At 43.9% G+C, this 15,844-nt stretch overlaps 1 protein-coding gene across 5 annotated transcripts in view; it reads right to left on the bottom strand.

Annotated features, from left to right (window-relative positions):
• Positions 1 to 15,844, bottom strand: part of ntm (neurotrimin) — a 490,004-nt gene that overhangs the window by 135,183 nt on the left and 338,977 nt on the right. The gene's annotated exons all lie outside the window — the stretch shown is intronic.

Below are 15,844 nucleotides of genomic sequence, written 5' to 3'. Positions count from 1 at the left end.
AGCATGAACACTGAACCTACGACACTGCAGCCGCAAAACAGGAGTCAGAGTAGCCTTCATTCTGTAAGTGACATAAGATATTGACACTGTAGACACGCTTCCTAAATAAAACCAAATAAAACAATTTTATTTATTTATCTATTTCATTAATTTAAGTAATCAATTTATTTAGTTTCCATGCAATGTGTATTATGATCTGCTAATTCAAACCGACACCATCCTAAATATGAAAGAAAGTCGTCCCTAATTGTAATTAACTCACAGAAATATTACCTACTATAAAAATCTGAATCAATTGACAGCCTGATTATCTCTGACCTGTCAGACTCGGGCAGACAGAAGTGCAAACATTAAGAATAAACACTTGTGTTGGGAAATACAGATGAAAATCATCCAAAATGAAGCTGCCCGGTCAAAACTGGGATGAATTAGGAGCGAGAGATAGAGCAGCTATTTCTCAACATAAATATCATCTTAGATTAAAATATTCAACAACATTATCACACATTAACCGAACATCCCCCCGACTTTAAACAAAAAAGATTGTCTAAAATACTTAACAATAATGATTGACTTTTTAAACTAAATAAATATGAAGGTGTTTGGCAGAAAGACGGTCTGCTCAGTCTGCGAGGACGTCAGTCCTGGACACTCGGACACCAATGATCAAGTCGAGCGAAACATCTTATTTTTTATTGATTAATAAAATGCCATGTCTGTCTCCATGTCATCATCCACACAGCAGGTTAACCAGCTGTGGCTTTGAAACAGGAAACGGAATGTGACTCTGAATATCTGATGTTCCATCGGCCGGCAGTCTGACTGGTTTTCATGTGTCACACAGTTATGTCAAGAATGTGCTTTTAAAATTCTGACATTATTTCTTACTTTTCCTGTCTCGGTACAGAGGGAAAGTTTGGAGTTGCTGAGATTTTACTGTCCGTTGGGTGAGCAGGATTTAATAAGACCACAGCTCTCCCAAAAGGTTGAAATCCTGCAGGCTGCCACGATAATGATCCAATACTTGTATATTTTTGTGAGGGCAAGGACAGATAATTGGTGGGGTTTCAGTAAAAATCCCCCAGGTCAAGTTAGAGCTGGCCCACACACCTACAGAACTCATCATATGAGCCCTTGAAGGCTTTAAAAGATTCACTGCAGTACATTTGGACTACATTTATTTCTGTAGAAATAGCAATTGAAATTTGCCCGAGTATTCACTAGTATAGTCTCACAGTATTATATTATATCCAAACAAAGTTAAGTGAGTAACTCTGAGTAACGCCTTTCCATCCAGATCCAATATCAAGTATCAGATATGACGCTGATGTGATACGGACACTTTGAACAGGAATAAGGAATTTTTCTTTCAAATAATAAAGCAGCTGTTCTTGTTGATCTGAGCTCCGAATGTTTAGACATCATGTGAAGACTTTGCTGACTGGAGTCAACGGAACGTTAATAAATATAATAATGGCAAACCAAGTCAACAGCCAACTCCCAAAAGATTTGATTGATTGATCCGCCTCTATGTTATTCCCAAACTGACTGAGACTGTCCGTACTGCAGCTTTAAATCAACACTGGTGCTGCCGTGTAAATAAAATACTGAAACTCATCTGGCATCTAGTTTGAAATATTTTATCATATTTTTTAAATTCCATTCCCAGAAATACATTTCCCTGTTAAATCATTTCTGCAAACGTGACATTCTTATCTTGACCTGACTAAAATCCATTAAAAAGCGGAGTATCAGTGGCTGCAGATGCTGGTAATTACCGTCTGACATGCTGCCAAAATGACTCCATTTTTGAAAGCGTCGTTCTTGAGCTGCGGCCCGAACGACCCGGGCAGCGTAAATACTGAACGCAGGATTACCGGAGCTGCATCAGCACTGTACTTTACCCCGTTTCCTCCTGCAGAAGCTGGAACATTAGATCAGATCAGATCAGCCACGTTTGGAGGTCATCAAGCTCTGATCACGTCTCAGTACGACGTTAACGTGAACGATGACATCAGATCCTGATGGAAACAAGGTCATGTGACTCTACTTCATCCTGCAAACCCAACACAGCATGACAACCCGACAAAACCAACAAAACAGGACAAAACCTGACAGATCTCAACAAAATCCAGCAAACACCCAAATAACTCAACAAACTCAACAGACCAAACTAAACCCAACCAAAACAACAGAACCTGACAGGACCTAACACCTAACTAAACCAAATAAATCAAACTAAACTCAAGAAAACCCTATAAAACACAACAAACCCACCAGAACCCACCCCCACCAAAACAACAACATCCAGTCAAACCAACACAATCCAACAAACCCCAATAACAAACCCAACAACACTTAACAAACCCAGCAGACCAAACCAAACCCCAGAGAACCCAACAAAACTAACAGCCAACAAAATAAAGCAAAAGTCATATTAATTCATATTAATGAACAAAGCAAATGGAAAAAAAAACCCCATCTCAGACTCTCTTGACCTTTTGATAATAGGTTTGACACTGAGGTCACTTACACAGAAGAATCAAGGGCGTACACAGACACTCCCTCAAAAGCAAATAAAAGCAGGAGCCTTCATAATAAAAGCCATTTAAATTTCAAGAAATCTGCTCATCATTTTGGTTTTGATTGAACTGGGACCTATCGATGATCTCTGCCACCGGGTAAAAGGGTTCCAGACCCCAGGTTGAGAATCACTGTAGGAGTTTCCTGCATGAACTGATCAGGACTGGTCTCCATCTGCATGACGAGCCACAAACATGATGTTCTTAGAACCTGGTGCCACACACTGATTAAACAGCTCTCACCTCTGAGGAGGCTCAGGTCACCACAGAGGTTCTGATTGAACCAAAGATTCACTCCTGAGGTGGAAACTCAAACCTCTCAATGCAAGGCCAGCCATGTCAGCACCACTGTCAATAACAATCAGAACAAATGAACCTACATCTCCAGCGATCTCACGCCAAGCTGAACTTTATGACCCTTTTCAAAGGCAGTTTATAGCACAGCTGTTCTCAGGGATCACATTAGACTGTACAAGTGTCCCTGATGAAGTGGTCCTTGGAGTGCTCGTGAATGAAAGTGCCTTTACTGTGACAAAGACAGGGCACTGGTTGCCATAGAAACAACATCAATGGTTTTCATGGTTGTATTGTCACACACATTTGTTCAAAATGATTCAGTTTGCTTATTGAGCAAAAACTACTTGTCGAGTTTAGTCGCTGAAACTTCTGGGGACCGATACGTTCAACTGAAATACTCCCTCTTACATTGCGTCTGCAGAAGATCATCGGTGAAACCTGAAGCAGGAGACCATGTGATGTTACTGCCGTCGTGAAGGAACGAGAAACGAGAAACTGAGGCTTGTCGAAGGAACTGCATAGATTTTCAGAATCTGATAAAAGTGACAGTATTTATGTGAAAAACAGATTAGCTGTGGTTACATGGACCAAAAGTAATCTGATTAAATGCTGACACGACAAAATGTGCCCCACATAAACAAACAAACAATGTGATCATATTTCACAGTCCGATTGAGATTCTGACCGGACCGTAGAGGAGGTGTGGTCCGGGTTCTGATCCGATCGTCGGGTTGCTTGCTACAGTCTAAGCTTTGCTTTTGTACGTCTGTGACGTCAGTTCATGTCATGTCACGACGTGACGGCGGCAAACGCAGCTCCGGAGGGGGGACAGGAAGTAAGACGAAGCACATCACACAAAAACTCCGTCACTTCCTGGGTAAATTGTGAACCAAGAGAAGTTTTATGTGGCATTATGAAACATTACAGTTTCAAAGAACGTGAAAGAAGAAGCAACACAAGCCTAATTCCACTGGTGACAGCGGCGCCTTTCTGGGTAAAGCTGGTTGAGGGATTCTGTGTGTGTGCTTGTGACAAACAGCAAATGTCACAGTGCAATGCATTATGGGATTGATCCACTGAAATGAATCAGATTTCTGTACATATAAACCAGCACAGCATTCTGGTGACATTCATTTCTACTGGAACAGAACAATCTGATCCCAGAATCAGAGAGAATTCAGTGCAGTACTGAATGGAAGGCAAGTCCAAAAAATAAAACCAACCAATACAATATCTTAATGAGTGACGTGTGGAAAATATGTGCATCAGCTTGATGGAAACGCATTAGTGTTCTGAAAAAAACAAACATAATTCATTTCATTTAATAAATTGATGCTATTGTTTGTAGTGATTTGAAATGAACCCACCTGAACCCACCCTGAATCCACCCTGAACCCACCCTGAACCCACCCTGAATCCACCCTGAACCCACCCTGAATCCACCTGAACCCACCCTGAACCCACCCTGAATCCACCCTGAATCCACCCACCATGAACCCACCCTGAACCCACCCTGAACCCACCCACCCTGAACCCACCCTGAACCCACCCTGAACCCACCCTGAATCCACCCTGATTCATGTTTCCCTGTTTCCCACTGGGAGGAAATAAAGACTTTTTAAAACGTGTTTTTAAACTATTTCAAACTCGATTCAAAAACAGCTTCTACCCCAAAGGACCCAAATCATCAAACGAACAAATCTTTTTCTGATATTACCTTATCTCAAACTGCTGAGCGTCACACAGCCTCCGTGGGACGTTCCCATCACGGACCTTCAGACCACAAGTCTGCAGAACTGTGAGACGTTATCGTGTCAATACGGACCGAAACCTTCCAGGAAGGCAAATCTAAAGCAAAACAAGAGTTCAACACACCAACGGTGATCATAGAAGTGGAAGCAGTATTTATGTAGGGGAACTATTTCAGGTCTTGTTTTTATGGAGACAGAAGTCCGGCCCAGCCGGACTCGCAGTCTAAAAGTCCCGTGTGATTGGAGATAAAACCCCCACAGTCACGCTTTTGCACCTGAACACCAGTGATTTAGTGCACTGAGCGTATTACAAGTTTATGCAGCCGCGCTTATATTGCCTGTCCAATAAATCCAGGTGCTTTATGATGCTATATAACATTTGACTGTTGACCTTCCCCCCCCCCGTGCCCAAAGCAACTTGTCCGCAACCCTCAGCAGGGTGCGGCCAGTTCAGCAGATCCAATTTCTCCGCTGACCTCTGGAATAATATGAAACAGGAAGTGGTTCCACAGGAAGAACCGTCTCTGCATGAGAACGGCTCCACTTCACCATCATCCGGGAGGTCGACGGTCAGGAAACCTGCTTCTCTTCTCAACATATGCAGACGATAAAATCAATCTGAGGATGAAGAATTATTGTTCTGCCTGCTGGAGGTTGTGCTCCATGATTTGGAGAAGGTCTATAAATGAATTTCACCCTCAGTTATTACAGTCATTACAGTTCCAGGCAGCAGCTTGAAGGATCCGGCTTTTCAAACTCAATTCAACGAGACACATCTGAATGTGTATAACAAGAACCGTTCCTAAATGATCCTATAAAATGTTATTTCCACTGTTCTGCAGACTGGCAAAGGAAATAATGTGAAGCATTCATGGGGATTTGGTAAAGTGGTAAAGTTTCCACTTCTGAATGAGGAAAAATACCTGAAAACAATTTCAAACTCTGAAGTAACTGCTGGTAAAGTGAGAAATATTCAGGGTTACGAGATGTTAATGTGAGTTACTGAGCAGTAAATACGCTCCACACACGTGGGAAACATTTGTTATTGGTGCACTACTGAAACGTTAAAAGTTAAATCTATCTTCATCACTCGAGCCTCCAGCAGTAGTTCCATGTTCATTAACCATTGATAATATTGACTCTCCAATCATAACTGGACATGTATGTTGTACGTGTGTAATGATATTTAAAATAAGTTTCTTTTCAGACCGAGAGGTGAACTGGGAAAGGTTCCAACTGGTAACTCAGAACTCCCAGCATCATGAACATTCACTGCTGCTTTAATAAGAAAGACTATAAAATGGTATAAAAGTTGTGTTTGGATCAATATTGACATTCATCAGAATAGTTTGAAGGAGTGTGAATATTGATTGAATTGATTTGTCTCTTCATGATTGATTTCTGAGAATCACTGTTTATTTCTGACTCCTAAGCTGAAGCTTAATGTTAAATTATTTGAGGTGTAGTATTATTGTTCTGTTCTGAACAGCCTGAAGTCACTCAGAATATACTGACCTGGTTATTTACACCCCGTAACAACACACACTCCCATTAAAGGTAAATCGTGAGCAGCTACAGGATGAAGTGACGGTGAGCAGCCGGACCCGGGATGAAGGCCGTGGAGCTGAAACACACTCCGATGATACGGCCAAGCAAAAAGACTTCAGCTTTTTCTTTTATAATATATTCTTTTGATGTGGAGTCAGTGTGAGGACGGCATTAAAAAAACTCCTCAATATAAAGGTTTCTCTTTCGCTAAGGACGGTAATTTACCTTTTTTTTTCTCCCTATATTTTCCTACAAAGCAAAATCACACACACACACACACACACACACACACACACACACACACACACACACACACACACACACACACACACACGGAGGGTGTGTTTGGCCTGCAGCCCTGCCTGTTCTCACTCGGCTCCTCGCGTCTCGACACTTTGAAGTGTAAAGTCAGTAAAAACTTCTCTCCGCTGCAGGAGAGGCTCGTTGGAAACAATCGCAGCATAAGAACCTAAATAAAGCTGTTTGCTTTCTGCCAGCTGGCCGGCGAGGGGAGGCAGAGCTCAGGTATTCACATCCATCATTCAATCACTCGTTAGTTGTGTGGAGAGGCTGCGATCTGGACGTTTCCCGCCCGGCCTGCTCTTCATCATCCACTGACATCTTATATGGACGTCTTCACAGCTGCAAGGACACATCTGGATGAGCACACATAGTGGTGTGCGTCTACCAGCCGGGTTTCATTACATCGAGCTTCCCACCGCGGTAGGAGAGGGGAGGACTGTCGACACACCCGGCTGCAGGGAAACAAGATGGCGTTGTGTTTCGACGTGTCTTTAGTGAAAATGAACTCAACGTGCACTCGTCCACACAAACCAGAGGAAAATCCCCGCGCCGCTCCTCATCTTCATCTAAATGACCTCCTTTTGATTGGAGACCGGGGATCTTTTGAATTCCTACCTTCACTGGCGACACGGCTGTGAAAATGGAAATGCGGTCGACTTTGATCTGAAATAAATATTTCAAGGACCTAATATAGTTTTAAATTGTAAAAGAGCATTTAAGGATCCCTGAGGTGGAAATCCACCAAGTTTTAAGATCTGAGGAGCCAGAAACAGAATAATGTGTTCAACAACTGATTGTACCGGCAGAGGTTTTGATCGAAGAAGAGAAAAAAACACTTTTATTTGGGGGGGGGGGGGGGGGGGGGGGGGGGGGTAATAATCACTGGATAGTACTTAACCACACAAATCATGCTTGATTAAAAAAACAACACAAATGAAAAAGTTTCAATCAATCTGGTAAAACCAAAGTGTAAAAGAACTGCTCTTCCTCCCTGGAAGGAGACTTCACAGTAAAAGCAATTAGTATCTTGGAAAACTTTATATTTTGGTTTGAAGTGTTCAAATCTAGTTCCATGAATTTCAAAACACTTAAAATCAAATTTAATAGAAATAATATTGATGCTGAAACAGACTCCAGACGCCTCCTATCCTGCTGAGGTTCAACGTTTTCAACAAGAAGTCAGTTTTCCATGTTCAGAACCTTCGTTTGCAAACGACGACAAAATCAGCATCCCATCTGATTACATGATCAATAATTCAGTCAAATTCTACTTTTTCCCAGAGCTGCTTGTCCCGTAAGTCTTCCTGCTTCTCTGCTTCAGTTGGTGTGTTTGACGTCCGCCATGAAGTCTGTGACCGTCCTCACTTTAAAAGACGGATTTACTTCTGATCATGTCTCATGTTCATCAACATTTCATGACCTCTGAGGGTTCAGGTATATTGCTCTGTGCTGCGAAGCTGTGATGTACGTCTGTTAGTAATCCATGTTGGTAAACAGTGTGTGTGTGTGTGTGTGTGGGGAGGGGGGGTTGCTATGGATTATGTGCTTAACAGATTCTCGGCTCCACCTCCTCTTCAGCCTCGACATATCAATACTGTAACACACACACACACACACACACACACACACAGACACACACACACACACACACACACACACACACACACACACACACACACACACACACACACACACACACACACACACACACACACACACACACACACACACACACACACACACACACACACACACCTGCAGGAGTGTGAACTGAGCCGGCAGCACAGCCAGAAACAATCAGTATGTAACAAATATATATTTAGATTTAAGACATAGAAGTGATAAAGATAATGATAAATAATCTCTACTGGAGAACTGTCTTGATTTTTCACTGGTCTATTCTACCAACGTCTTCCTGCTTGAAGCAAAAGTTCCAACTGGAAAAGCGAAGCTTTGCCTGGATTAACTTCCTGTTTCAGAACAGCCCACACAGCGCCCACCATGACCTCGTGACCTGTCTGAAGGTTCAGTAATAAAACAAACATACGTTGACTAAAGGGCAACTTCTGAAGGACAATGAAGAATTAACATTTATAACTGAAAAGCAATGATATAATAATTCAGACTCCAAACCTAAAGGGCTCAGAAATGTTTAGTTTGTTTTTTTTCTTCAGAGTTTGGTTTTGTTTCATAAACTATCTAAAAAGACTTGCCTTCACATAGAATTCACTGTCATTGAAGAAAAGCTGTTGTTTGAGGTGTAATTGTGAACTTTAGCACTTTGAACTGTTGATGGCTCCACGCTGGTTATTTTTACCGGCAGTCCGATCCAAAGACAGAAATCCCCAGTGGGCGTCACACTGCCACAGGTTCAGAGAATCAATCCCACCTGTGAACCGCCGCTTCAAAAAACATTCCTGGACGGCCAAAAAAACAAAAACCCCAGAATGTCCTCACACTCGTCCAATCAGTCACACCTCATTACTGTGGCTTTGTAATTTCCTGGACAGCATTCAAGTTTGAATTAAATCACTTCAAAGCGAGACACATGTGAGAGAGGAGAAGGAGAGAAAAGAACGGACATCTTGTGAAAATTACAAGCGACGCGCCGCCACAGTTCAGTAACCCGCTGCAGAGATGAGATCCTCCCGATCAGCTGGTAAAATGTGGGTCGAGTCATGAAAGGAAACAAGAAAACAGCTGCTTCTATTGTTTTTTTAATGAAGGTTGTGGTTGCAGCGACTGACACGGCTCATTTTGCTCTCCTTCATTCTACCTTTTCATCTTTCCATTATTTAATTTGCATGAGATAGAAAACAAACCCAAACATGTCAAAACAGAGTCGAGGCAGGCGACGGGCTGAGATGACTCATTATTATAATTCAGGCTTTATGTAGAAAAACAGAAAAAGGTTTGAATGAGAAAACATTTTTTTAAGGTCTTGGCGAATAATCCATCGTGAAGAAGAGGTCATATTTCTTCTACCTTCCCTTTAAGATTACACAGATTATATACATGCAGTATAAAGACTGTGTGACATAATGAAGTCATGATGTGATCTATTATAGAAATAACTCATGCTCATGGCTCTAAATGTTCAATAAAGAGCACCATCAATTCATCCGCTTGAGAAAAACATATGATCCATGTTCAAGGTTATCATGTTCGTCTTTATGCTGACATTGATTTCTACGCTGCGACACAGATGTTTTTAATACATTAAACCTGTTCTAAACTTGTTATAACACTGCAATCCCAACAAATACTATCACCTCCACACAAGAATGTAGATGCTGGTGTGACGAAGCCTTTAGAGAAGGAGCAGATATCTGCAGATTGGATTTGTCTCTACAAGCTTGTGGAGCTCATTATTTCGGTTTTCCTGCTCCGCTTCACTCGTGCAGTCTTGTTTTCTGGTCGGACACCGTTTCCCAATTCTGATGCCAGAAAGCCACCACATGCCATGATGGTAATATGAGACACACAGTTGCCGTGTAGCTCCTAGTTCTGCCAAGCAGTCGTGGTCAAAGTAAAGCAAGAAGTTTGAAATCAACAAGTGTCCCTTTTATATTGTTTAGTTTAGTGATTTTCACAACATCCATGCACCCTGTAAAATCCACTTCCTAAAGGTTCTCCAGCAGTACTACTCGTCCCCATACCTGGACTGACGTCCCAGAAGTGAAGACAGTCTGTCCTCTCTGTCCCTGGCTTGTTTCAGGTTTTAAAAAGTGTGTTGCTCCAAGCAGCCAATCAGAATCAAACCCTATATAGTGTCATTGGGGGTTTAGCCAATCCCAATCAAGGGAGGCCCTCCCTTTGACTCCTCCCACAATTAGGCAGCTCTGCTCTGGCACATGGCACCACGAGAGGAAGTACTTCCTCCTCTTCCCAAGATGGGCATGTGTGGGCGGAGCCAGTCCAGCTCACACAGACACAGCAGATTCTGAATGTAGCTCCTATGATCCAATATTCAAATGAGGAAAATCAAGGAGGAGCTAGAAACTTAGAATACTGAAGGTTTCTGGACCGACCAGACCAGGAGGAGGAGGAGAACAGGAGGAGGAGGAGGAGGTGAACAGGAGGAGGAGGAGGAGTAGGAGAACAGGAGGAGGAGGAGGAGGAGGAGGAGGAGAACAGGAGGAGGAGGTGAACAGGAGGAGGAGGAGGAGGTGAACAGGAGGAGGAGGAGGAGGAGGTGAACAGGAGGAGGAGGAGGAGGAGGTGAACAGGAGGAGGAGGAGGAGGAGGTGAACAGGAGGAGGAGGAGGAAGAGGAGGAGAACAGGAGGAGGAGGAGGAGGAGAATAGGAGGAACAGGAGGAGGAGGAGGAGGAGGTAAACAGGAGGAAGAGGAGAACAGGAGGAGGAGGAGCAGGAAGAGGAGGTGAACAGGAGGACCAGGAGGTGAACAGCTGGAGGATATGACTACCTTAAAACTCTATTCATATTTTATAGAAGATGCTGGAAGTAAAGGATTAATTTGGACGTGGCTGTAAGATTTAATTCTGGCCCACTTCAGTCATGCTTTGACAAATACAATACACAAAGTTACAGTAATCCATCTACCGCTGCTTGATTAAATGAGAAAAAGCTCTCAGCTCCATTTCAACTATATTAGAAAGGACTCCATAAAATCTCGTTAACTGATGAAACTGCAGAGTGATCCAATTCCACAACCAGAACCTTTTTATTTTGAGGGTGAGAAGCCTTTTCTGGGACAGTAACACCAAAGACAATAAGTGAAAACTGATGGATGGCAGCCTGACTCGACGAAGCAAGGTGAAATAAAATGGAATTACAGGGAGAATCGTTAGCGTCCCTCTGTGAAATCAAATTATCAGCTTTCCAATCTTGGCCCGTGGCAGATGAGGAATAAAACGAATGCCCTCCTGAAAGGAGAGCTGCTGGATAGAAAAATCTTCCTGGCTGACAACAAAGCCCGGCTCCATCCAGGACAGCGATAGGCCGGCAGCCACATGTAAGGTACACACGATTACACGAGTATCAAGCAAATACTCCGACGTGCAAACCAAATATCAAGGCAATTAAAAGCTTCCGGCTGTTTGGAATAAAGCCCCATCCCTGACACGTTTAACCCGAGCCCCGCGCTCGTTCACCAGGCGGCGAGGAGAAAGAGGAATGAATGTTAACAGCGAGCAGCTCTGAGACAAGAACAGCCTGTTCAGGTAGATAAGCGTCTCAGGAGGTTGTGGGCCCGGCTCGGCCACCGTGGTGACTTTCATTAATCGCACTCTCAGGAGACGCGTTGTCTCTTTTTTGGTCCATTTGCGTGGGCCGAGCTTTGGGAAATTAAATATGCTTCTTATTTAGACCGGTTCTGGCCGGCTTTATGTAAAAGCACAGTGGTGGCACTCGGCCGACATGCACGCTAACAGAGCCTGACACAAAGCACAGTTTAGTCTCGCATTGCTCGGGATGGAAGGACGTGTGAGACGAATATCAATGCAGCTCTTTCTGGCTTTTGAAGAAAACTTTCATTAACTCAGTATCTGGGCATTTAACTGCTGTCCTTACATTTCAGAGAGCGATTGAACGGCGACGTGGTATAGGAACGGAAAAATGCTTTGAGCCTTGTGAGGCGGCAGACAGAAGGGCCCGAATGCAGGAGATAAAGAAAAGTCAATGACATGACAACACTGAGGGCAGCTCAACATTCAGCTGGGTGTTCCTCTTTATGCCTTCATTGTTCTGGTTCAAATCAAAAAAAAAAAAAAAAAAACATATCTGAGTGACGTGGAATAGACTGAATCAAAGAAAAAATAAATCTAAGAGTTGTGGGAGCTGCAGACTGCAGAGGAAGAATCACATATATTGTCAATTAACAGCAGCTAACTGGAGTAGATTTAAAAGTCCTCCTGTCTGTGAGGCAAAGCATGTGGCATGAGTGATGAGGGAGAAATTGGGGGGGGGGGGGGGTTGTGTTGAGTGGAAAGGTTATCTTACTTCATGCCTGTTTTGTCATTAGGGGGATTAGACTCCTCTTCGATTTAGGACATAAATGTACATAAATCCCCAGCCAGGTCATACGCAGGGTTATTACGGGGCTGGACTGGGGAGTCTGCATGTTCCCCCTGGGAGTTTGCAGATTTAATAACTGCTCTAGTGTGTTATATTTATAAAGAAAACAAGTGGAAGCAGTGTCTGATTGGACCTGTTACTGGCTTCCTGTGCACAATGCGCCTGTGTTTTGTATCGTGTCGCTGCGCTCGCTCAGCAGGGGGCTTCAGCTGGTGAGCCGCAGCCCATAATTGGTTATTTCATACATCATCTCCACGAATCGGCCATCGTCGCAGGAAACATGGCAGACATAAAGGAAGCCGGCAGCTCTGACTTTCTATCATTTACAACGTGACCACCCTGAGTTTTGGCGGTTGTCAGAAAGGGCAATGGGGAGCTTGTTAGCACAGAACACAGCGGGGGGGCGCTCAGTTCTACGTCTATAACATCATTTCTGCCAGCGACATGCAATACATCTAAATTTCCCAGGGACTATAAAGGTAATACAAATTGGCTCATCAAACTGATGGAGGCGCTCCACCTGCATCCCGGGCGCTCTGGGACTTTTAACCCTGCTCAGACTCCCAAATGTGCTGCTGAATGCTCAGTCTCTTACTGGAAGACCACTCGCTGATAAACACACTTGTTGAGTGCGGTTCTGAGCACGATAGCTCTCTATAAGCAGAGCAGGCACGCTGAAGGTCAGGGCGGTTGTCACTCAGGAGGGCAGCTGACGGAGCGACAGTGAGTGGATGTTGAAGTAAAGCTTATTAGAAGCTGCAGGAAAAGCCGGCAGGCAGTCTGATCGCATCGTCCGTTCTCCTGCTTATGAAATGGCTGCAGCAATGTGTCAGGAATATATGAAATAATGGGCAACACACAGAAGAACAAACCGGGATTCTCCAGGAAACGCTGTTGCTGAAAACAACCGTTTGTTCTCTGCGCTGGTCGCTCACATGGCACCGGCTGGCAGGCTTCACAAATCACAATTAAATGTTGAAACGCTGAAGGAGAAAGAAAGAAAGACAAACAGAAGTGCTGCTATGGAGCACGTCATGTCATGTGCTTCACAATAACACGCCTCTTTTAGGCTCGATAAAGACATGACAGGATGGTGCAGACACAGAACGTGTGAATCAACAGAAGATTCAACCGGCTGCTGCTCATCATGACAAGTTCAGACCAGCTGGTCCCATTGAAAAGACTGACTTCTCCACTTTCCACCAACACATCAGCCATCACTGACACACTGCAGCTGCATGAACAGATCATTATCAGCGACCCGTTCCAAAACAACTTGGTATTCTCAATTCTTTGCTACGAAATGAACTTTTGCAGTTTGTTCTGCAGCTTTTCCTGACTCATCATTTAAAAATCCTCACTTTTCTTTGTGTGGCTGATGATGAAGGCCACAGGCTTGTTGCCTCTCGTAGCTTTTGCTCTGCACCCAGAGGAAAACCTCAGTCCATCATTGTCTCACACCTTTCAAGCTGCACAGTGGTGCAGTGGTTATCACTCTTTCACTGGGAGCAGGTCCCTGGTTTGAGTCTGGGTTGGGCTCAGGAGGGTTTCCTCCAGTTAATCCAACAGTAAAGAACTGATATAATAGTCTCACCTGTAGAAATCAGCCTCTGCAGGTGCTATTCAGGTGACCTGTAACCTGACAAGTCCAACATAGTCCAGACAGAAAGACTGTTTCCGTTTACATTCATAAGCAATTAACCAAACAAAATCATTGATAGTAGAATATAGAAGCAAACACCTGACAGGAAGGCATCGGTCCGACCAGAGGCCCAGACCTGCTGGGAGCTCTCCGTGGTGAAGAAGCTCAGCAAGAAGAGGCTTCTACTAAAGCCAGGGATCATGTTCCCTGACAAGAAACATGGCGGTTCATTAACCCACTGCAAATCTTGGGAAAATAATACATCGTGTTTATTAGAACATGTGATACACAATTGTGCTGTTAAATACAAACACATAGACAACACTGATGTCTTTTTTTGTTCTCTTGCCTCTATTTTACACAAATCGAACTGAAATGTGTGTGTGTGTGTGTGTGTGTGTGTGTGTGTGTGTGTGTGTGTGTGTGTGTGTGTGTGTGTGTGTGTGTGTGTGTGTTAAAAATCCATAAACATCACGGCTGTTTTCTTTTATGAACTTATTTTGCAAAGCTTGTCATTGAGAGATGACGTGATGTAAGTCCAACATGTCTGACCTCCACTCATTACTGACGACAATGTTTGCCTCCCGCTTCTCAGTCGTCTGAACAGCGAACTAGAACTGGGCGACATTTCTGGGCCGGACCTCCGTCGAGTGTGAAGACAGACATTACGGTGAACGGTTGGTCTCACACACACGTCCTCAGCTCAGCCTGGCTCTTACTGTACGACCACACACTGCGGAGGCAGCAGCACTTAAACCATTAGCTGGAAACACAGTTCCTGTAACCTCCCCACCTCCGGCAACACACACACACACACACACACACACACACACTTTGGTCACTGTGATTATTGCTCATCTCAGACTGGACATTTCCGACAGCACTTGAAAGCAACATCAATCCGTCTGTGTCCAGTAAGCCAGGGAGGAGGGGAAAGGTCACCACACACAATCTGCTGTCTTGAGGAAAAGCTGGTCGGGGTCTCCCTCTCCTCCCCCCCCCCTCAGAGGATTGATTCAGGATAAACACAGACCCATTACTGTTTTTATGCGTTATATTGGTTCTATTTTTCTTGTTCCTGCCTTTAAGTTAAACTTCCTGTGACCTGATGAATGAACACCCAGAATCAATCTGCTGCACACACTCACTTCCAGGTTAGATTGAAACACAAATATTTCACCATGAAATCAATAAATAGAAGTGGTGGGGAGCCAGGTGAGGAAATGCCGAGCTCATTTACAAACATGTGAAACACACTCCCAATGCAACCACTGTCAGACATTAATCAATTAGAAAAGTTCCTCCCAGTATTACCATATAATATATTCATGAAAGGCAAAGTGCTCATTGGACCCAGTGTGTTATTGTCTGGATCCTCTTCAATGTGTGGAGCATGACTGAGCTCAACTATACTGTGCACGTGGATTTACTGCACCTTTGAGCTAAATAGTGCAGCTTTGACCCAAATGCATCATTCTGGAAGGAAAGTGAAGCACTCAGGGAGAACATGCAGACTCCACACGGAAAGGCAGTGCTGGCCTAAACTCCACCTGCAGCTCCGTCTGTCTGTCCTGCTTCTATCCTCTGCTGCTCTTTGCTTTCTTTCCCCTCCACTCACCCCCTTCCCTTCTCCACCTTTAGTTCTGCACCGTCACATAACAATTAAAAGCGTTAAGTCTCTCG

Source organism: Lipophrys pholis (assembly GCF_963383615.2).
Source record: "Lipophrys pholis genome assembly, chromosome: 16".
Taxonomy (NCBI): Eukaryota; Metazoa; Chordata; class Actinopteri; order Blenniiformes; family Blenniidae; genus Lipophrys; species Lipophrys pholis.
Note: the sequence above shows the minus strand (reverse complement) of the source record. Positions and strands in the feature narration are given on the sequence as shown.